The sequence below is a fragment of the Nycticebus coucang genome, chromosome 1 (genome assembly GCF_027406575.1).
Source record: "Nycticebus coucang isolate mNycCou1 chromosome 1, mNycCou1.pri, whole genome shotgun sequence".
Taxonomy (NCBI): domain Eukaryota; kingdom Metazoa; phylum Chordata; class Mammalia; order Primates; family Lorisidae; genus Nycticebus; species Nycticebus coucang.
In genome coordinates this window covers 121,138,653-121,162,417 of record NC_069780.1, presented here as the reverse complement: position 1 = coordinate 121,162,417, position 23,765 = coordinate 121,138,653, and positions in this window count along the sequence as shown.

Here is a 23,765-nt window from a genome sequence, read left to right as displayed (position 1 = left end):
ACTGAGCCACAGGCGCCGCCCCTATATCACATTTTCTTAATCTATTCATCTGTTGATAAACACTTAAGTCAATTTCGTATCTTTGCTATTGTGAATAGTGCTGTAATAAACATGGAAGTGCAGGTATCCCTTTAATGTACTGATTTCTTTTCCTTTGAATAGATAACTTTTAGTGGATTGCTGGATGTTATGATAGTCCTAGTTTTAGCTTTTTGAGAAATCTCCATGCTGTTTTCCATAATGGACATACCAAATTTATATCCCCACCAATGGTATATAAATGTTCTCTTATCTCCATATCCTCACAAGGATCTGTCATTTTTCTTTCTTTCTTTTTTTTTTTTTTTTTTTTTTTTTGAGACAGAATCTCACTATGTCACCCTGGGTAGAGTGCTGTGGCATCACAGCTCAGAACAATCTCAAACTCTTGGGCTTAAGCAATTCTCTTGCCTCAGCTTCCCAAGTAGCTGGGACTATAGGAGCCCCACACAACACCCGGCTATTTTTTTGGTTGTAGTTGTCATTGCTGTTTGGCAGGCCAGGGCTGGATTTGAACCCACCAGCTCTGGTGTATGTGGCTGGTGCCCTAGCCACTGAGTACAGGCACCGAGCTGGATCTGTTACTTTTCTAACTCAACTAAGATAATAGTTTGTCATGGTTTTGATTTGCACTTCTCTAACGACTGATATTGAGCATTTATTCATATACCTGTTGGTCATTTGTGTGATTTCATTTGAGAACTGTCTATTTATGACTTTACCCCCCCCCTTTTTTTTTGCAGTTTTTGGCTGGGGCTGGTGCCCTACTCCTTTGAGCCACAGGCGCCACCCTCCTTTACCACTTTTTTTTTTTTTATTGTTGGGGATTTATTGAGGGTACAATAAGCCAGGTTACACTGATTGCGATTGTTAGGCAAAGTCCCTCTTGCAATCATGTCTTGCCTCCATAAAGTGTGACACACACCAAGGCCCCACTCCCCTCCCTCTGTCCCTCTTTCTACTTTTCCTCCCCCCCCATAACCATAATTGTCATTAATTGTCCTCACTTTTTAATAGGACTGTTGGGTTTTTTGCTATTGAGTTGTTTGAGTTTCTTATACATTCTGGATATTAATCCCTTGTTAAATGAATAGCTTGCAAATATTTCCTACCATTTATGTTATCTCCTCACTCTGTTCATTATTTCCTTTGTTGTGCAGAAGTTTTCTAGTTTAGCAGAGTCCCATTTGCATATTTTTGTTTTCGTTGCCTTGTTTTTGAAGTCAAAGCCATAAAGTCCTTGTTTAGAACAATGCATGGAGTGTTTCTCCCATATTTAATTCTAGCAGTTTTATAGTTCCAAGTCTTACATTTAACTCTTTAATCCATTTTGAGTTGATTTTGTGAGAGATAAGGGTCTCATTTGATTCTTCCAAATATGGATAACCAGTTTTTCCAACTCCATTTATTGAAGAAGGTATCCTTTCTCCAAAGTATGTTCTTGGTACCTTTGTTGCAAATCAGTTTGCTATAAATAATGGATTTATTTTTGGATTTCCTATTCTATTCCATTGATCTATGTGTCTGTTTTTATAGCTATACCATGCTTTCTAGGTTACCATAGCCTTGTAATATTAATATATTTTGAAGTCAAAATGTTCTCAAGGTTTTATCCCTGTTTTCCATCAAAGTCCCTCTAAATTTTTGTTTCACTGGAAAAACCTTCTCTTCCCCTTTATGATCTTCATCCAGCTGCCCCAAATAAAACAACTGTTAGCAAAAGAGAAAAGTGAATGAGTCCCCATTCCTATTTTACTACAAAGAAAGGATAACACAGTGAACTCGAGATACAAGTCATGTAATTTAAAAATGAAGCCTATTTCCCCACATGTTGAAGGTAAAGAAAGGGATGTTGGAATTCAAAGTTGTTTACTACTTTTCTTGCATCACAAGTATACTATGACCCCAATTTCCATCCATTCCTATTCCCACCTTTTGCCCCAGGCAGGAAGGGAAATCTTATAACATTACTCCCTGTGCCAGAGGAGGAATTATGCTCTCCTCCATCAAATTTTCTTTCTTACTTCAGACTCTGCTTTATTCATTTAAATATTTATTTATCAGATAATCCTATTTAGTGTGTTGCGAGGCTCACACTAGGAAAAGCGTACATCTTTGTACAGAATGTTTTTAAAATACAAACTAGTTAGGCCAAGATCATAGAAAAATACAAAATATCTAGTCATTAGGGCAAGAAATGTTGAAAACTATTTTCTAACACTTTCTAGAAAACATTATTATATTATTTCATAGAACACTTGGATAATAACTTTTCTGTTTATTTTATCCAAATCCTGGCATCATATAGCATTAAATTATTTTGTTCAGCCTTCCACTTTTTCCAGCTATTTGACAGTAGCTGACTGTCAAAATAACTTAAAATAATGTTTTGAGAAATAGGAAGAAAGAAAGAACAACATCCCTTCAGCGTTTTCTTTCCATGCAATACTGTGTGTTATAGAAGAGCATGTCACTGTGGAATTTAGAATAATGAGAGCATTTGAGAGCAATTGCATTCTTTCCTAAGCAGGGGCCATCAATTGGTATGGTTTAAAGAATGAACTCTGAAACGTTATTGTTGTCTGTTCTTACCTAGCCTCTACCACGAGTTTGTTCACCATGAGTCCCCCTCACACCGTCACATCACACACACACACACACACACACACACACACACACACACACCCTTCACATACCAGAAATGCTGCATTCTCTAACAACAATGGGTAGAATCAGCATCACTTTCCAGCTCTCTAGGCAGTAGATAGACATTGCTTCTGATGCCCTTCCCTTAGAGGAGATCAAGCTGATTTTTTCTACTTTGTTTGAAAAACACTGTGTGTGGGTCATCCCGCCAGATCCTTTGAAATGGACTGGGCAAACACAAACACTCTACAAAGTTTTCTCTGGCTAATTTTGAATATAGTTCTTCTTTGACCAACATAACCACATGAATGCGTCAACCACTAATAAAAGACAGAGGGAAAAAAATCATAAAAAATTTTAGCAGATTTGACTCTATAATGATTTTGTCTTTATAAAACTGAAAAAACTCACTGAAAATGCCCAAAGTGAAGGAGGAGGATGTGGGGTGATCTACTTGGCAAGATGGGAAGGTAGCTGGGGAAGCGTCCACACATGAGAGAGGGTCAGGTCTCCATGCTTCCCCGTGGACACTGCAGTCTGAGCTGCAAAGGGGCACCCCCACCACGGCATGCCTCCAAACTGAGCAGGGAGGTGCTTGCAGACTGTGCATCAACATTGAACCAGAAAGCAGGCACAGCAGGGACCAGCTGGCTTCTATTCTCAGCTCAATGCAACTGAAGCCATATTGAGCTCTTAAGCTCAGAGCACCTAGGTCTGCACAGAGATTAACTGCAATTGCCTCTGTATCACCCCTGTTGAGCCAGGGAGAGAGCAGAGAGGGCAAATACTCTCATGTCACTATGGGCTGGGACCCATGCACCCCACCACCACCAGGGAATTTAAGTAGAGCAGGCACCCACTGCTATCTGCATCGGCTGATACCACCTGAGAAGCCACAGCAGCAGCTGCAGCCAGACCTGCACGAGGAGAAAGCCCCAGCTGTCTGGCACCCTGCCCACAGTCCCATGTGCTGCCTAATCCCACCCCTGGGGACCGCAGAGATCCAGGCTAAGCAATCTCCCATATCACCAGCCTTCATGGAGAGGGACTCACCTACCCCCCCTCCCAAAGCTTTCCACAGTGGCTTAGGGACCAACCCACCATCCCATGTACATATCCTCCAGCACTGCTTGCAGGCATCCTCAAACTGCGGCCCGTGGGCCACATGAAGCCGTGTGAATTGTATTTGTTCCCATTTTGTTTTTTACTTCAAAATAAGATATGTGCAATGTGCATAGGAATTTGTTCATAGTTTTCTTTTTAAACTATAGTCCGGCCCTCCAACGATCTGAGGGACAGTGAATTGGCCCCTTGTTTAAAAAGTTTGAGGACACCTGGCTTGGACTGAGACAAGCACAGGAGAATGCAACAACACAGGAGAACAGCCACTTTACAGGCTCTCGGTGGATCCACCCCATTCCTGCTGGCTCAATCTTTGGAATAGGACACGTGTAATCCAGGGATCTTCCCTTCTTTTCACTCAGTAGGAGAGTTCCCAGCACAGGAGAAGAAGTGAATTGCAAACTTAGCTGTCCTGAGATGAGGGAAGTTGTTTCAGGTGACAAGGAACCAGCATAAGAGCTCTGGAAACATAAACAAAAAAACAGGCTGTTTTGGCTCGGTGCTCGTAGCTCAGTGAGTAGGGCGCAGGCCACATACACTGAAGCTGGCGGAATCAAGCCCAGCCTGGGTCTGCTAAACAACAATGACAACTGCAAGAAAAAATAGCCAGGCGTTGTGGCGGGTGCCTGTAGTCCCAGCTACTTGGGAGGCAGAGACAAAAGAATCGCTTAAACCCAAGAATTTGAGGTTGCTGTGAGTTGTGAGGCCACGGCACTCTACCAAGGGTGACATAGTGAGACTCTGTCTCAAAAAAAAAAAAAAAAAAAGCTATTTGCCCCCAAAGTATCACAATAGTTCTTCAGAAATGGACTTTAACCAAAATGAAAATCTCAAAATGGCAAATATGGAAATCAGATTAGATGGAAAATTTTAGATGAGTGGAATTGATAAGAGGATTGAACACTAAAAAAAAAAAAGCCAAAAAATTTTTTAGGGTATGAATGAAAAATTCTCTAAAGAGAGATAGCTTAAGCAAAGATACCGGGCGGCGCCTGTAGCTCAGTCGGTGGGGCGCCGGCCCCATATACCGAGGGTGGCGGGTTCAAGCCCGGCCCCAGCTGAACTGCAACCAAAAAATAGCCTGGCATTGTGGCGGGCGCCTGTAGTCCCAGCTACTCGGGAGGCTGAGGCAAGAGAATCACTTAAGCCCAGGAGTTGGAGGTTGCTGTGAGCTGTATGATGCCATGGCACTCTACCAAGGGCCATAAAGTGAAACTCTGTCTCTACAAAAAAAAAAAAAAAAAGAAAAGAAAAGATATCATAGGACTTAAAGAAATATAAGAGTAATTTAGGAATTTCAAAATGCAGCAGAAAAGTTTGAGAACAGGCTAGAGCAAGAAAATGGAAGAACACTGGAGCTTGATGCCAAGGCTTTCAAATTAACCCAGTCATTCAAAAAATGCAGGAAAAAAAAAGAATAAAGAAGTAACAATCACTCAGAAAAATACAAAACTAAGACCCAAAAGGCAAATATAGTTATAATAAATGTGACTTAGTGAAACCAAAATGCTTCTGCAGAGTAAAGGAAATAATCAATAGATCAAATAAACAAACCTCATAATGGGAGAAAATATTCACAAACTACACATCCAACCCCAGAATCTATAAAGATCTCAAACAAATCAGCAAGGAAAAAAAAGCTCCATCAGGAAGTGGGCAAAAGACATGAACAGAAGTTTTTAAATAGAAGATAGACAAATGGCCAACAGATATATGAAATAATGCTCAACACCACTAATCATTAGGGAAAGGCAAATTAAAACCACAATGAGATACCAGAATGGTCATTATTAAATAATCAAAAAACAATAGATGTTGGCATGGACACAGTGAAAAAGGAACACACATACACTGTTGGAGGGACTGAGAATTGGCATAACCTCTATGGAAAACAGTATAGAGATTCAAAGAACCCACAGTAGACCTGTCTCTGTACTCCCAAAACCTAATATTAGGGACCCATTAGGCTGTCTTTTTATCACTCATTCTCCATTTGTATTTAAATTGCTTTGAGCCATTAGGCTGTCATTTAACACTTGTTAAATTAATGAAACTTTACTTTGTATCAATTATGCATTCAGTAATTATCAATAAGATCCTAGTTACTACTCCCCACCTCCCACTTCCTACACATTCATAAGCAAAATGACAAGAATTCAATCCATTTTAGTCTTTAACTAAATTAAACAGTTTAAAATAAACTGAATTTAGGCATGTCTACTTGTACATACTGATAGAACTACTGAAAAAGTATGTCAGCATGTTTAATATTGCTGTAAAGATAATCAGTGAGATGAGAAAATATTTCAGATCAGATTTTTAATTTTACATAATATTATCACTGCTAGAAAAGCAGAAGATTTGCGTCAGTTAGCTCTCAGCAGATGTGTGGAACTGACAATGTGGAATAAAAATTACAGAGTTTAGAAAATCAATAAAATTAATATCAAAATGTGTGCGTGTGCACACACACGTTCACACTAAGTTTCAGGCCATTTTCTCTATTTTAAAAATAATTTGACTACATTGTTTTAGTAGACAATCTGTTGAGTTAAGCCTCCTAGTTCAGCTGAATTACATCCCAGAGTAAAGGAAATAATTGCTGGCAAGATTACTAAAAGCTGTTGGGAGACTATTCTAGCTTATTTGGAAGCTGTTGGTACATTGTACACAGACGTATAACAGCTGCACTCCACTTCAATCCAATTCTGGTCTTTGTGACTTGCTGTAAGATGCACTAGTACTCAGTAAATTACACGAGAAAGGAACAATGCGATCATTATTTCCCAAATTGTAATGCATTTCTATCTTACTCCAAGAGTGGAATAAAATAAATAACTAAATGGAAGGGTTCATGCGTGGAAGATTGACATACCTGCACACACAAATTTTTATTTAGAGTGTGTAGTGGGATGATGTAGAATATGATTTTAACATTAATGATTTGAATACTAATGGTTTTTTAAAGCATAAAGAATTAAATACACTGAATTTCTGAGTACTCTTAATGTCAGGTAACTACATAACATACCAAAAAATCATACAAGAAGAATTAAATAGCTTAATGATAGTCAAGAGGAGAAAACTCACCTTAAGCAACACAACCAATTCTTCTAGGAAAAAGAAGGAAGGAAGGAACCTAGAACTCATGTCATACCTTAGCAACCTTCTTACAGGGTGTTGGCTATCTACAGTAAGAAGTAAATGGCAGGCCATGCTTTGGCAATCCCAAAGCAGCAGCAGCATTGTACACCAGCAGTGCACACTTTGAAGTTAGAAGTTCTATAATTTTGGAGCTGTTTCTAATCTGCCATCTCGCTCCACTCCCAAGTTCTAAATTTTGGAAACTCACTCTTAACTATTACCAGCTAAGACAATCTGACCAAAATAATTTCTGTCAGTCTCCACTTCTGCATATGCAAATGAACTTTTGCATATGCAGGGTAAAATAATAAGTTTCTCCTCAATAAATGTTTTCCTAAGGGCTTCTCAGTAAATACAACCTTTCCTTTTACTCAGAGCCACAGAGAAGATGGAACTTACAAATAAAAAATGACTAGCCGGGCGTTGTGGCGGGCGCCTGTAGTCCCAGCTACTTGGGAGGCTGAGGCAAGAGAATCACTGAAGCCCAGGAGTTGGAGGTTGCTGTGAGCTGTGTGAGGCCACGGCACTCTACCGAGGGCCATAAAGTAAGACTCTGTCTCTACAAAAAAAAAAAAAAAACAAATAAAAAATGACTTCCAGTTGTAAACTTCATTTTTTAAACTCTTCAAAAGTTGTTGTGAGCACTTTTTACATGAATGGAATATTTGTTGCTCTAGGAGTCCCGGAAATGAAACAGACTTAACTAAAGACTCTGATGAGTCTAAGACTTTTCTTTTTTTTTTTTTTTTTTTTTTTTTAATTTGGCCGGGGCTGGGTTTGAACCCGCCACCTCCGGCATATGGGACCGGCGCCCTACCCGCTGAGCCACAGGCGCCGCCCGAGTCTAAGACTTTTCAATAGAAAGAGTACAACTAAGTTTTATGCCTTAAAAAGGATGTTTAGAAATATTTCCTTGTATTTAGGCATTCAAATAAAGTTCGTTAGGTCATTGCAAATTTGAATTTTTTGATAAAAGTGAATAATTTAATAAGTTTTTTAAACAATAGCATTTCTAACCCATGTTGCCTAGGCCATATGGCCATAGGGGACAATTAAAGCATAATATCAGAGTAAGAATAAAGACAACATTCCACAGCAAAACAGATGGAACCCTAGACCATAGATCATTCCTTTATTAGTTCATTTATTCAACAAATATTGACCATCACCTATGAGCCAAGCACTCTCCTAGCCAATAGTGATGTGATAGTGAGCAAAAGTAGACGTAATCTTCCATGGAATTTACAATCTGGGAAATAAAATCTAGCAAAAAACAACTTACCTGGATTTGAGAAAGGGAGAGAGTTGCAGTCATAACAGGTGTCCCTAGGACTGAGTTATTATGAGTCAATAGATATTAGGTACGAGTTGGGGAGGCTCAGGAAGAGCCTTAAGGATGGAGGCAAGACAGTTGGCAATGATTGTGTTATTGAGGGAACTTAGCACGTTCTGGAACTGTAAGAAAATCTCAATGTCTGGTATGGAAAGAGCGAGGGGACAAATAGTTGAGGAGGAAAGGAAAGGGTGATAAAGGTCTGGGTTTATCATTATTGTAAATGCAAGGAAAAATCATTGAGGATTTTAAGCTGGAGAAGTTGTGTGAAGAGAGGAGAGTAATGATCAGATATATATATATATTTTTTTATTTTTATTTTTTTATTTTTATTTTTTTTTACGTGTTTTTGGCTGGGGCTGGGTTTGAACCCACCACCTCCGGCATATGGGACCGGTGCCCTACTCCTTGAGCCACAGGCGCCACCCGATCAGATATATATTTTATAAACTCCATTCTTTCCAAGGTGTGCAGGACAAATGGGTGAGAGGAAGGTGAAGCTAGGACAATTAGACTATTACAGTAGATGGAGGAAATCTAAATGCATTGTAAAGATTTTTAACAACTCTTACCTCTCTAGGAGGCAAGGAAAAATGGTTTATTTCTCAGAGAAAACTGCTCTCTGTGGTAGAGCTGGAGGATTGTGGATGAATTGACCATTTGGAAGACAACATTGACAGAACACAGGTATGGATCCAGAGTCCATACTTTAAAGCACTGTACTATGCTATCTCTGACCCAGAAGTAGCCCCCACTGCCATTCCCCCAAATTTGTTTCAACAGGTGTGCTCAAACAAAAGAAACCTGTTTCTGTTTCTTATTTTCATTCTCATAATCACTATTAGCTCTCACAACAATAACTTCCCAGGAGTTAAATCAATTCTTCAGGTCAAAAGATATTCCTGTCTGTAAGTTAATCTTCATGCTCCAGACCCTAAGTTATTAATGTACTATGGGGTTGAGAAAAGCAGAAATGAAGATTCCAACTTGCATTCCTAATAGTCAAATACAGATTAATGGACAAAATGGACTGTCTTAGCCTGCTCGGGCTGCCATAACAAAATACTATAAACTAGTTTAGAATCATAAATGTATTTTCTCATGACTCAGGAGACTGAAGTCTGAGATGAGGATGCTGCATGATCAGTTTCTGGTGAGGGCTCTCTTCTTAGTTTGCAGAAGGCTACCTTCTCACTGCGTGATCACATGGCAGGGAAGTGGGTGAGATTGGGAAGGAAGGAGAGAGAGAGAGATCTTCTTATGAGATCATTGGTCCTATCTTATTAGGACCCTGCCAATTAGGACACCTATCAGCTCACTTAACCTTAATCACTTCCTAAAAGCCCTATCTCCAAACACATTAAGGGTTAGAGTTCCAGTATACGAGGGTGGAGAACACAGTATAGTCCACAGCATGGAATCAGGGGTCTTCTTTCTGAAAAACAATACAAAATTAGTACAAATCTAATCAAGGACTCATAAACCTCAGTTTTTCCAGCTTTATAGTAATTCTGCCTTTGGGAAAAGGGGAGTTCATTAGACTTTCATTCAGATCTAAATTGGGTAGCGGAGAGAGAAGGTGCAGGTAACTCACTGAGGAAAAGAGAGACTTGAGAAGGAAATCTTAGTTCAGTGAGTATAACTGAAAGTATTCACAATGAGCTGCTCTGGCTGCTTTAGAAACCCCAAACCCTCAATTACAGTAATGGTCACCAATGGTCACACTGGAAGCTAAAAAGACTTGCTCAATATAGTAAGTGCAATCGCTCCAGGGATTCTAGAAATAAGTAGAACAGGTTCTGAAGTGAGTTGGAAGGCCTAAGATAGGAGGTAGTGATATCGCCTAGAAAAATCATCAAGACTGTGACTCTCCATACCCTAAGTCCAGGCTAGTGTGGCCTGAAACACATGAATTACAACACCCATGACCTCATCCCAGTCGGCATGACTCTACTAGTCGAATTTAGACTGAAATGTTCTTCCTCTACATATGTTAAGCTCTAAGAAATGGCCTCAAACAGAATAGCCACCTAGTGTCTCTCTTTATCTCTCTCTCTCTCTCTTTTTGATAGTATAATTCTACCCCTCTGCTAGGATAACAACTATTGCACTTTGCCCAGAACTGTGTTGGTTTGAGAAATGCAGTCCCTTCAGTGCTAAAATCTGCATAGTCTGGACAAACCAGGACATTTGGTCATCCTAAGTCTAGTGTCTACCCTGAGAAGATAGGAGATTCCTGCTGGGGTGGGACAAGGAAGATATTACCTTTATGGGCCCCAGAGTACCTAAAACCAGACAGTAATATTTTATTCTAATTTCACTCAAAGTCAGATCTTTCTTCTGCCTTAGACTTCTGAGAGATAAAGAAAGTGGTTCGGAACTCAGAGTCTTTGTGTTATGTACAAAATCAGGTGGCTGACTCATGGGCCAGAATGTCCTGATTCAATTTTTTAAGAAACTGCACATTTTTTTTTTCTTGTACTGAATTTCTGGTGTCCCCTTAAATGTTACAATTGAGGCAAAGGCCTTATTTTTCTCACCCTATTCTAACTCTGGGTGGTTCCCGGTGGCAGGTCACTAGCTTGTAAGTGTCCGGTCTTCATTTCTCCCATCAAGTGCATCAAACTCTCACACTAAACTGAAAGCCTGAAAGCCTGCCAGGTGGGCCCTATGATACCCAAGTCTGTGGCAGTTTAACAAGGATGGGCTTATGTTCTGCGACTTTGGCTAGGCCTGTGTTAAAATCAAATAAAGTCAGTTTGATTCTTAGAAAATAAATGTACAGTATGTGCTTTCAACTCAAGCAGAGGTTTATATTCTGATGCAAAACATAGCACAGTGTTAGAAAACACCCCTCTTGAAATCAAATGAGATCTCTGACATTAGCAACTATAGTATCTTATGCAAGTTAACTACCTTTTATGAATCTCAATTCTATCAACTGTAAAATGAAGACAACATCTACCTCACAGAGTTGTTTGTGAGGACTATATAAATCAACATAATAAATAAAGTGTCCATCAGGGCAGCTGGCCCCAAGTCAGCATGTTGCCAGAGTGAGTTCTCTCTCTCTCCTCCCCATTCCCGCCCAGCGGCGCCTCACCACTTCTCACCAAACTCATCGTTGTGACATTAATATTTGTGGATCTAGAATTTTGTCTGAACAAGTACATCAGACATCTTTTCAAACATTTTGGAACGAGAAAAGTTATTTTCTCCTTTTACTATTGGGTTCAAAATATAGTTTGTTTCGTATTCCCCAGAACTGTTTGAAGTCTTGAAAGTAAATAATCAGGCTAGCAGTTTCTAAAATCCAATATGATTTTTTTTTTTTTTGTGGTTTTTTTGGCCGAGGCTGGGTTTGAACCCACCACCTCCAGCATATGGGACTGGCGCCCTATCCCTTTGAGCCACAGGCGCCACCCATAATTTTTTAAAAATACATTTATTGAGTACGGAAGTTATTCTCTTCGGTTTCCCTGGGTAGTATTGGTCCTCTACTTCAGAATTCTAAATTTAAAAAAGTTAGCATCAGAAGGCTGCTGCGTTCAGCACTCTCCAACAAAAGCTACCCTTGGGCAAATGAACTTCCTCTTTGATGCTCTTGCTTGCCCCTGAGCTCACTCTTGTACAGGTATTGTTTCTGTATTTATTTCTCTATGAGTTAAAACTTTTCCATCATTATCACGTGTGGTGGGGGGGGGAATCACTGATAAAGCAGGTGAAAGTATTTTCCAACATAAAAAAAATAACAACTTGATTTAGAAAGTGCCTGATAGAGGAAGATAGAGGTTACTCTGGCTACTACTTTATTTAGACATAATATTTTTTAACCTGTTGTTCTGGGCTACAACAATACCTAAAGGAACCCTAGACTTAGAGCAGACTATTATCTATTAATAATGTCTACATTTCAGTTGGAAATACATTCAGAATCTAGTTCTTTGGTTGTGATTCATTTCTTAATGAAATGCTATCATCATTCCGGCAACTAATGGAATATACCCCAAGGCCTGATGCCATCAGATGCATTTTATAAAATTTCTATTTTATGTAAGCACCATTACTCTTGTTTCAATTGATGGGGCTTACATTAAATCATCAGAAAGATAGCTATTTTAAAGGAACTAGTGGTAATAATATTTGCATTATACTTTTTTAAAAAATGTTGTAAGTCATCAATTTTTAAATAACTTCTTTTTTTTAGTGACATGCATAAGAGAATCAGTTTTAGCCTCTGACCTTAATTTAATCATAAGAGGTTGGGCCTAGAACAGATCTTAGAGGTCTTCTAATACCACACCTCACTGTACAGACCATAAAAGTTTTAATGGCTTGCCTAAGGCCAAAAAGCCAGAGTGAGGAAGATCCGGAGTTAGAGCCTGGATTTTCTAGTTTCCAGATCAGTGCTTGCACCAACCATCACACTACATGATTATCGCATTGGTTTCCCCAATCCTCCTGCCCTCTACCTTATTAATATGTAAGGAAAATGACTGCATCATAGTCTTCTTCTGGAAAAAGTAGGGCTGCATAATAGCTTCAAAGGGGAAGGCTGAAAGAAATGAATTCTAATATTAATAAAATAGACAATACAAGATACATACATTCATTGAAATCCCAAGCAAGAAGTTTCTTGTCCTCTCTAAGAAACTAAAGAAAAGTATATCCAAATTCTAAACTTCTTGATTTTCAGGAAAAATGCTCTCTTAGTGAGTCAGACTTTCAAAATAATGTTAACAAAGGAAGTGACTGTCAATGTGTGGACAAGGGTTTTTTTAAGAAGTCATATGAAACAAAATAGCTCTATATGTGCATTTCTGAAACATTCTTCCCCTTATTCTATTCGGGGCTCCCACCAATAGCTAGGCTGCTATAGACTAACGTAGATTCCTTTTGCTTTCTGCCCTTTTACTTCATAAACTTCAAGATTCAGCCCAAGACACCATTCTTTTCTTTCAACAGTCCATGTACTGTAACACTTTGTGATTTTGCCGTTGTGCTTTCATTGGCCTGGAACAGCATTTTATCCAACTTCTCCACTTGACAAATTCATAGCCATCCTCCAAATATCTGGTTTACCAGTAACTATTCCTATTCCTATTCCTATTCCTGGCCCTCCCTGAAGCCATCGCTGACCTCCAAATTTATAGTTAGTAACTACTTGCAATAGCACTTTTTTGTGTCTCCTATACAAATTAATCCAGTATACCTTGCTTTGTCCAGTACTTGGATATCGTCCTCTCTACATTTAAATCCCGTTGAGGCTTAGGAAAATATCTCATTTTGATATGTGCTGGGGACATGTTAATTATCCAGCATAAACACCCTATTTCAAGTAGTTATCTAATATCTAGCATGCAACCTTAGATTGCATTTCACTGTCAGAAAGAAGGCTGTGACACAAGATCTGAATGCCAGTAGTTTATCTGGGAAATAAGGAATGAGGAAGTGAGATAGTTGAGGAAGGAAAGTCAAAAAAGGTACATAAACAATTCAACAACATATCAATAAAATAATCTACCCAAACCAGAGGCAGGGAGTCCAATATACATGAATCAGTAAATGTGATTCATCATATAAGCAGAAGCAAAACAAAGTCCATGTGATCATCTCAATAGATACAGAAAAAGTGTTCAACAAAAGTGTTCGGTACACTTTCATTATAGAAACCTCAACAAACTAGGCACAAAAGGAACATATTTTGAGATTATAAACGTCATATATGACTGGACAGAGCCTGTGGCTCAGTGAGTAGGGCACCGGCCCCATATACAGAGGGTGTTGGGTTCAAACCCAGGCCCAGCCAAACTGCAACAAAAAAAAAATAGCAGGGGGGAGGCGCCTGTAGCACAAAGGAGTAGGGGGCCGGCTCCATATACTGGAGGTGGTGGATTTAAACCTGGCTCTGGCCAAAAACTGCAAAAAAAAAGAGAGATAGCCGGGCGTTGTGGTGGGCACCTGTAGTCCCAGCTACTCGGGAGGCTGAGGCAAGAGAATCTCCTAAACCCAAGAGCTAGAGGTTGCTGTGAGCTGTGACGCCACGGCACTCTACCGAGGGTGACAAAGTAACTCTGTCTCTTAAAAATAAAAGTCATATATGACAAACCCACAGCCAATATCATAGTGAATGGGAAAACTAAGAACTGGAAGAAGATAAGGCTGCCCACTATCACCACTTCTATTCAGCATAGTACTAGAAGTCCTTGCCAGAACAATCAAGAAAAGAAAGAAAGAAAGGTTATCCAAATTGAGAAAGAGGAGGTCAAATTATCACTTTTTGCTGACAGTATGATCTTACATCTAGAAAACTCCAAAAACTCCAAAAAGACACTCCTGGAATTAACAAATAAATTTATTAATATCTTAAGTTACAAAATCTATGTACATAAATCAGTAGCATACCTATATTCCACAGTCAAGCTTGTGAGTCAAATCAAAGACTCAAAACCATTCACAATAGCTACAAAGAAGAGAAAATACCTAGGAATATACTTAACCAAGGAAATTAGGTATCTCTACAAAGAGAACTATGAAACACCAAGGAAAGAAATTGCAAGTGATAAAAACAAATAGAAAATTAGATCATGTCCATGAATCGTAGAAATCAACACTGTTAAAATGCCAATACTGGGCAGAGCCTGTGGCTCAGTGGATAGGGCGCCAGCCCCATGTACTGAGGGTGGTGGGTTCAAACCCGGCCCTGGCCAAACTGCAACAGGCACCTGGCAGGCACCTGTAGTGCCAGTTACTCAGGAGGCTGAGGCAAGAGACTTGCCCAACCCCAGGAGTTGGAGGTTGCTGTGAGCTGTGAAGCCACAGGCACTCTACCAAGGGCAACAAAGTGACACTCTGTCTCTAAAAAAATAAATAAATAAAATAAATTTTAAAAAATTCCAATATTAATCAAAGTAATTTACAGATTCAATGCAATCCCCATCAAAATACCAATATCATATTTCACAGATAGAGAAAAAATAATTCTATGCTTTATTTGGAACCAGAAAAGAGCCCAAATAGTCAAAGCAATCTTAAGAAAAAAGAACAAATCTGGAGGCATTTCATTACCAGATTTAAAACTATGCTGCAAGGCTCCAGTAACCAAAATAACAGGGTATTGGCATAAGCGTAGAGACATAGACCAGTGGAACAGAGTGGAGAGCCCAAATATGAAATCAACCACAGACAGCCAACTGATTTTCTTTTCTTTTCTTTTCTTTTCTTTCTTTCTTTTTTTTTTTTAGAGTGCCGTGGTGTCACAGCTCACAGAGGTGTGAATCACCAGCTCTTGGACTTAGGTGATTCTCTTGCCTCAGCCTCCCAAGTAGCTGGGACTACAGGCGCCCGCCACAACACCCGGCTATTGTTTTGTTGCAGTTTGGCTGGGGCCAGGTTTGAACCCACCTCCCTCAGTATATTGGGCCAGCACCCTACTCACCGAGCCAGGTGCTGCCCAAGCCAACTGATTTTTGACAAAGTGATAACAACATACATTGGGTAAAGAAGCTGTATTCAATAAATGGTGCTGAGAAAATTGGATAGCCACAGCAGAAAAATGAAACAGGATTCCTATCCCTCACCACTCAAAAATTAATTCAAGATGGACAAAAGACTTAAATGTAAGACACAAACCAAACAATTTTAGAAGAAAATGCTGAAAAAATCTCTTATACATATGAGCCATACATACATATGGGCAATGAATGTATGAAGAAGACCCCAAAGGCAATCACAACAACAAAACTAAATAAACGGGACTTGATTAATTAAACAGTGTCTGTAATCTTAGCACTCTGGAGGCCAAGGCCGATGGATCGCCTGACCTCAGGAGTTTGAGACCAGCCTAAGCAAGAGTGAGACCCTGTCTCTACTAAAATAGGAAAACTCTATAGGTGTTGTGACGGGCACCTGTAGTCCCAACTACTCAGGAGGCTGAAGCAGGAGGATCACTTGAGCCCAAGAGTTTGAGTTGCTGTGAGCTATGCTGCCATAGCATTCTACCCAGGGCCACAAAGTGAGACTTTGTCTCAAAAAACAAACTTAAAAAGTGAAATAAAAAATAAAATAAAATAAAAATCTTCTTCACAGCTAAGGAAATAGTCAACACAGCAAATAGACAATCTATGAAATGAGAGAAAATATTCAAAAGCTATATATGCAATAAAGAACTCATAACTAGAATCTACAAAGAAACTTAAGCAAATTAACAAGTAAAAAACAAAAAATCCCATTAAAAATGGGCAAAAGACACCAACAGAGGCTTTTCAAAAGAAGATAGATAAATGGCCAATAAACACATGAAAAATGTTCAAAGACACTAATTACCAGGAAAATGCAAATTAAAACCACAATGAGAAATCACTTTACCCCTGTTACAATGGTTTCTGAAAATGAGCAGAACCTCTATGAAAAACAGCATGGAGATTCCTCAAAGAAATAAAAGTAGACCTACCATTTGATCCAGAAATTCCACTATTGGGTATTTACCCAGAGAAAAGAAGTCAATTTATCAAAAAGACACCTATACTAAAATGTTTATTGCAGCACAATTGACAGCTGCAAAGATGTGGAATCAACCTAAGTGATCATCAATTCATGAGTTACTTAACAAAGTGTGGTATACGTATGCCATGGAACACTACTCAGCCACGAAGCAGGGTGACTTATTGCCTTTTACAACAATTTTTATGGAACTTAAGACCACTATCCTAAGTGATGTATCTAAAGAATGGAAAAACAAACACCACATGTATTCGCTATTAAATTGGAACTAACCAATGAGCACATAGGTACACAGAGGGAAGTAAAACTCAGTGGAGATCAACCAGGGGAGAAGAAGGAAGAGAGGCGAAAACTGAGCTCATGGGTACAATGAACACTTTCTGGGTGATGGGCACAGTTATAACCCTGATTCAAGCATAACAACATGTAACAAAAACGTTTTGAAAACAAAACAAAACAACAAGGTTTCCTCTGTAGGCAACTGGGGCCCAGCCCTATGGAGACCCTCTGAGAAACCGTATGGAACATGTCTTGGATTGTCCTGGGAGATGAGGAAGCTGGTATATAAATCCCTCAGTTCTGCCCTCCTATTTGAAGGTTGCTCCTGGAAGGTTAATGCAAATCACATCTGGCCTGACCTATGTGCAGGCTAAGCATTTCTCCACACAGCCAGAGAAGGCCCTCAGGCAGAGACCCCGTGCTCAAGGCAGGAGGCTGTCAGCACGTACTGCCACTGTCCACCCCAGTGGTAACCAACCCCCAGGGTAGGCTGGGAGGATAAGACAGAGTGGCAAAGATGTCAGCTATAAAGACTTCCACAGTTACTGTTAAGTTTATTTAAATTGTTGTTTAAATATAGTTGCTACTTCTAATGAAATATAATGCTCAGAAGTACTGAATGTGCTTTCTTCTAAGAAAATTAAGGGTGGTTTTCTAGTTTGTTTGTTTTTTTAACCAAACCAAAAGATACATGTCAGATTTGATTTTCTATGAAATTCTGAGTTATCAAAACAATTTTACTTTCATGAAGTCAAATTTTCCTTATATAGGCCACTTTCTAAGATTTAGAAACTGGTTCTTGCCAGGAGTATGCTCTTTCTTTTTCTTGAGATTTTATCTTTTTTTTTTTTAAGTAATACATGCTATTAATAATAATTATAGCAAAATTATAAAATACACACCGAAAATGAAAAATAAGATATTTCATTGGTCCCACTAAATACTTCCACAGAAAAAGAACATGGAATAATCTGTTGGTAGGACCTAAGCATTTGCCTTCAAAAGATTATCTACTATTATAAGCTTGTTGTGTTATTAAACAACATGCTACTTGGCATTTTCTAAAGATTTAAATTTTATAAGCAGAATTAACAGCCTAATGAGAATACTGTTGCTAATATTGAAGACATGTAGAATTTTTTAAGATATGAATTTGTTATTGATTTCTGATTTTCCTGCATTATGATAATGGGGCATGACCTGCCTGATGTTAATATTTTGAACGTATGTTTCATCGTTGGCCATTTATGAATTTGTGTACACATTCCAAAGGTTTTCAGAAAAGGTTATGTTATCTCCAGTTTTTGTTTGTTTGTTTGTTTTTGAGACAGAGTCTCTCTCTGTCACCCTGGGTAGAGTGCAGTGGCGTCGTAGCTCACAGTAACCTCGAAATCTTGGGCTCAAGCAATCTTCTTGCCTCAGCGTCCCAAGAAGCTGGGACTACAGGCACAACACCAGCCAGTTTTGTCTATTTTTATTAGAGACAGGGTCTCACTCTTGCTCAGCCTGGTCTTGAACTCCTGAGCTCAAGTGATCCATCCACTTTAGCCTCCCCAGAGTGCTAGGATTACAGGTGTGAGACATGGTGCCCAGCTGTGGTCCCTGCTTTTTGAGGGACATACTTGTGCTACATTCTTCACACTGAAGTCATGAAGATTTATGGGAAATACATCAAAATACTACCTTGCATATATTCTGTATTTATCAGTCAAACACTTCAGGGGGTATGCTGTAACTACAGCAATTTCATCAATTATGATGCCCTGAGAAAAGCTCTAGTTGGAATCTGTTCTTCACTACAAACTTGAAAGTATAAACTTCTTTAAATATCATCCAAAGCACGCTGGGGCAGAGGTTTTCCAAGGAGGACAACAGAATAGAGGAAATGTGTGTCCATACTGTATGCACGGATATACATTCCTTTCAATTCTATTGTACACCACGGAGGACATGGAGCACACACGCTGTTAGGATTCCTGGGGAAGTACACTGTCTGAAATCAAGAGTAGTAGCTAATATTCTCAACATCATGAGAGGCAAAGAGAGAGGTAAAGAGAACTGGTTGCAAAATAATCTAACTCTCTTTTTCATAGTATTTCAGTCTTACTATAGGTTTAAGGAAGCAATGCAATTATCTTATTTCAGCTTCTGCTAATCCAAGTAATACCACACTTAGGGACTAATTTCCTTTACCTAGAGTTACCAAGAACATCAAAAGCATAGTTTGAGTCAAACTTAAAATGCATAACATTCAGAGTTGCAGAAGCCAAAAGAAAAACCAGAAACAGAAAAAAGAGTGATTAATTCTGCCATTTGCTTCAATCAAAACAGATAGATTAAAAACAGCTTTAAAATATCTTTACATGCTCTACCTAAACTTCCAAGGATCTTGATTGCTATGGCTATAAAGAAAGTCAGATAAAAAGAATCTAAATTTGCTTCCTAAATTTAGGATGAAAGAATAGTTGGGAGTATTTTCAGTCATGAGGGAAAAATATAACTAAAAACAAGATGAATGAACAAAATTAAATTCTGCTCTTAAGTTATACTCAATAGTTTAGAATGAATAGATTCTTACTGGCTTTTAAAATTAACACTGTTGAGATGTTACAATAATATTTTTTTACTTTCCTATTTTATCTTTGAAAATAAAGTTATGAATTCATATTCTAAAAGTTGCAGAGGCTAAAAATCTAGTGATTTAAATAATTTGGTTAATATAATGTGTCATCTTCTAGAATATTCTGCTTTATTTTTACTTGTAAAATAATTTGGTTTTGGGCGGTGCCTGTGGCTCAGCGGGTAGGGCGCCGGTCCCATATGCCGGAGGTGGCAGGTTCAAACCCGGTCCCGGCCAAATTAAAAAAAAAATAATAATAATAATTTGGTTTACTCTATATTTTCAGAATCCATTAAAAAATTAATATATATTATAGATAGATATATTAGAAACAATGTGCATATATATGTAGAAGAACGTTTCTTTTTTTCATTTATTTCTTAGTTGCATATATTCATGGAAGATAAGTGCAATTTTACTAGATTGATACATTGCACTGTGGTGAGTCAGGGCCTTTCAAACATACATCACTGAAGCAACACACATTGTGTCTACCAAGCAACTTCTCCTCATCCACACCCCTCCCACACCCTCACTTCTGTGAGTCTCCATTGTCCATCCCTCCCACACTCTGTTCCTATGTGTACACATTAGTTAGCTCCCACTTATAAGTGAGAACAGGCTATATTTGTCTCTCTGTGTTTGAGTTGTTTCACTTAAGATAATGGCCTCATTCCATCTACGTTGCTGCAAAAGACATGATTTCATTCTTTTTTATAGCTGAAGAGTATTCCATTGTCTATATGTACCTTATATTCTTTATCCAATCATCTGTTGATGGACACTTAGTTTGATTTACTGTCTTAGCTATCTATTATCAATTGTGCTGTGATAAACATATGAGTGCAGGTATCTTTTTTATACCTTGATTTTTTTTTTTCCTTTCGGTAGATACCTAGAAGTGGGATTGCTGAATCATGGAGTAGCTATATTTCTGGTTCCTTGAGAAATCTCTATACTGTTTTCCACAGTGGTTGCACTAATTTACATTACCACCAACAGTGTATAAGAAATCCACTTTCTGTGAGCCCTCACTTACACTTATGGGTTTTTTATTTTTTTATTTATTTATTTTTTTAAATAAACATTCTTTATTTTTTTTATTTTATTTTTTTTTTTTTTTTGGTTTTTGGCTGGGGCTGGGTTTGAACCCAGCACCTCCAGCATATGGGACCGGCGCCCTACCCCTTGAGCCACAGGCGCCGCCCACTTATGGGTTTTTTAATTTTTTGGTTATTTTGTTTTGTTTTGTTTTTGTCTTTGTTATAGGAGCTATCTGATTGCTATGATATCTCATTGTGGTTTTAATTTGCATTTCTCTAATGGTTAATGATATTGAACTTTTTTAATATGCTTGTTGGCCATTTGTTTGTTTTCTTTTGAAAAATATCTATTCTTACCTCCCATTTGATTCTGCAATCCCATTACTAGGCATCTACCCAGAAGAAGAAAAAAAAATTATTTTGTCATAAGGACATTTGCACTAGATTGTTTGTTGCAACTCAATTTACAATCATGAAAATGTGAAAACAACTTAAATGCCCACCAACCCAGGAATGATTAACAAGGTGTGGTATATGTATGCAGCCATTAAAAAATGGAGACTTTACATCTTTTGTATTAACCTGGATGAAGCTGAAACACATTCTTCTTAGTTAAGTATCACAAGAATGGAGGACACATGGATCAAGAATCCAACATATTCAATTCTAATATGAAGCCCATAGATGATCTAATACATGCCCATATAAGAGAAAAACTCAAATCAACTCAAGGTGGGGAGAGGGGGAATGAGGAAGTGGGGTGAGGGGAGGAGAGAGAGGGAAGAGTGTGCTCCCACTTAATGGGCACAATGTCAGGGGGTATGGCACACCTCTTGGGGGCAGGACACAATGATAAGAGGGACTCTACCTAAAAAATGCACAGTGTAGGGCGGCACCTGTGGCTCAATGAGTAGGGCGCTGGCCCCATATACTGGGGGTGGCAGGTTCAAACCTGGCCCCAGCCAAACTGCAAAAAAAAAAAAAAAAGAAAAAATGCACAGTGTAACCCATTTCTTTGTACCCTCAAATTAACCCAAAACAATAAAAAAAAAAATCTATTCTTGTTCTTAGCCTACTTGCTACATGTGGCTGTTTCTAGGCCCCCTGGCAACTTACACTGGCATTGTCGTTATTGGGTTCTACAGGGCCAATTATTAGGCATCCAGGTGGTTTGTTCAAAAGCTAAAAGGTAATAGTGGGATGAATGGCCAGGTGTGTGGGCAAGTTCTCAAGCCACTGGGATGCTAGTATGATGTGGGTAATGGCCGTAGGGGTGATGGAGCAACCACCTGGGACCAAAAGGGTCTGTTTTGGCATTACTAGTGGCTACAGTGAAGTGGGTGTCTAGTGTGCTGTCCCATAGTTGCCCATAGCAGGGCAGTGGGTATGGTCCTAGGTGTGCTTAGGAGAGATTGGTTTGTCTTGTCCCTCCCCAGCTGGGTGGCAGCTGCAGCCTCATCACCTCAAACTCAGCCTGAGAATGTGATGCAGCCCAGTGTTAAACCCTCACGATGGCACTGGCCATAGGCTATGACCATATAGGGTCAATCCCCACTCAGGCATGCAGCACGGGCAGGAAGCTGTAGACAGTGGGGTCCACTTGTGTCTCAGTCTCACTGCAGCCCATTGTAGGGCACTGGGTATTGTCCTTGGTAAGCATAGCAAAGCCTGGTTTCCATGTCCCTTCTTGGCCAGGCAGCAGCAGCTGCTTATCAGCCTAAAGTCATCCAACAGCTAGATAGAGTCCAGCATTAAAATTTCATTATGATGCATTGGGCCTGCAACCAGGGAGAGCCAGGATCTTCACAGGCAAGGAGTGTGAGCAAAAAAGCTGTGGGAAGAGCATCTGTTCAGATTGCAGTCCCACAGCAGCCCAGAGCAGAGCAGAGGGTCCTGTTACAGGTGTGTGTCAGGGAGCCTGGTCTTCCTTTCCCTCCCTGGCTAGGAGGTAGCTGCAACAATTTCAGCCCAAATTCAGCCTAAGGGCAGGGTGCAGCCCATTGTTAAACTTTAAAAATGGCACCTTTGACCTGTGATCAAAGAGGGTAGGGTCCCTTCCAGGCAGGCAGCATGAGCAAGAAGCTGGAAAGTATGATCCATTCCTGCCTCAGTCTCTGCAGCAGCTGTGACAGGTTGGCGGGGACTTTCCCAGAGTTACATACACGGGGGTCTCCAGTCTCCTCTCTCCCTCCTTAGAGCAGCACGACAGCAGCCGTTGCACCTGTAGTTCCCTGGTGTCTAGGCTCTCAGAATCGCACCCAGCTGGATGCTCTAGGCTCAGCTGCCTGTGGTTTTTTGTAGGGGTTCCCTTTTGGGTACAACATCTCTGTGCAATCTCTAGACAGCTGCCTATTAAGCACAAGGCCCCATGGATAAGGGCTTCTCCTGTAGCCAGATTCTAAAAGTCTGTTTTAGGGTGTGAAGCCCTGGCGATTTCTCCTTGTTTCCATGCATCGAGGAGCTTTTCTTCTCCTTCAGCTGGTCCCCAGTCAGACAAACCACCTTGAATCTTCTCCTTACTTTGATGCTTCCTGTCGCTCTGGTAAATCCTAGCATCCTCTCCTAGATTATCTGTTCAAAATATGATTATCTATTTACTGTTCTGGTTCCTCTTTATAGAAGAGACACATATTACTCCTGTGTAGTTGGCCATCCTATTCCTTTCTGGAGTTCAGTAAGTCAGATCCATCTAGTCAAAGAATACTCACTGAGCATCTACCAAGGGAACATGGTGGGTGACAAATCTCTTCAAATAAGTATTCATTTATAGAATATCTTCACACTGTCAAGTAATTGGGTATTATCCTTAAGTATGTGTGTATAAATAGATATACATAAACATATGTACACATACCATATATTTGGTATGTATTCTCTGAGCACATATATGGTAAATACATGTATACATTCACACATACAAACAAAAAGAAAAATACAGCATATGCCAAAATAATTTAAATCGAACACTTTAAAATTCTTACATTTTATTATTTTTCTGGGGAAAATCTATTCTGTAATAATTTTTTTCAGACAGATA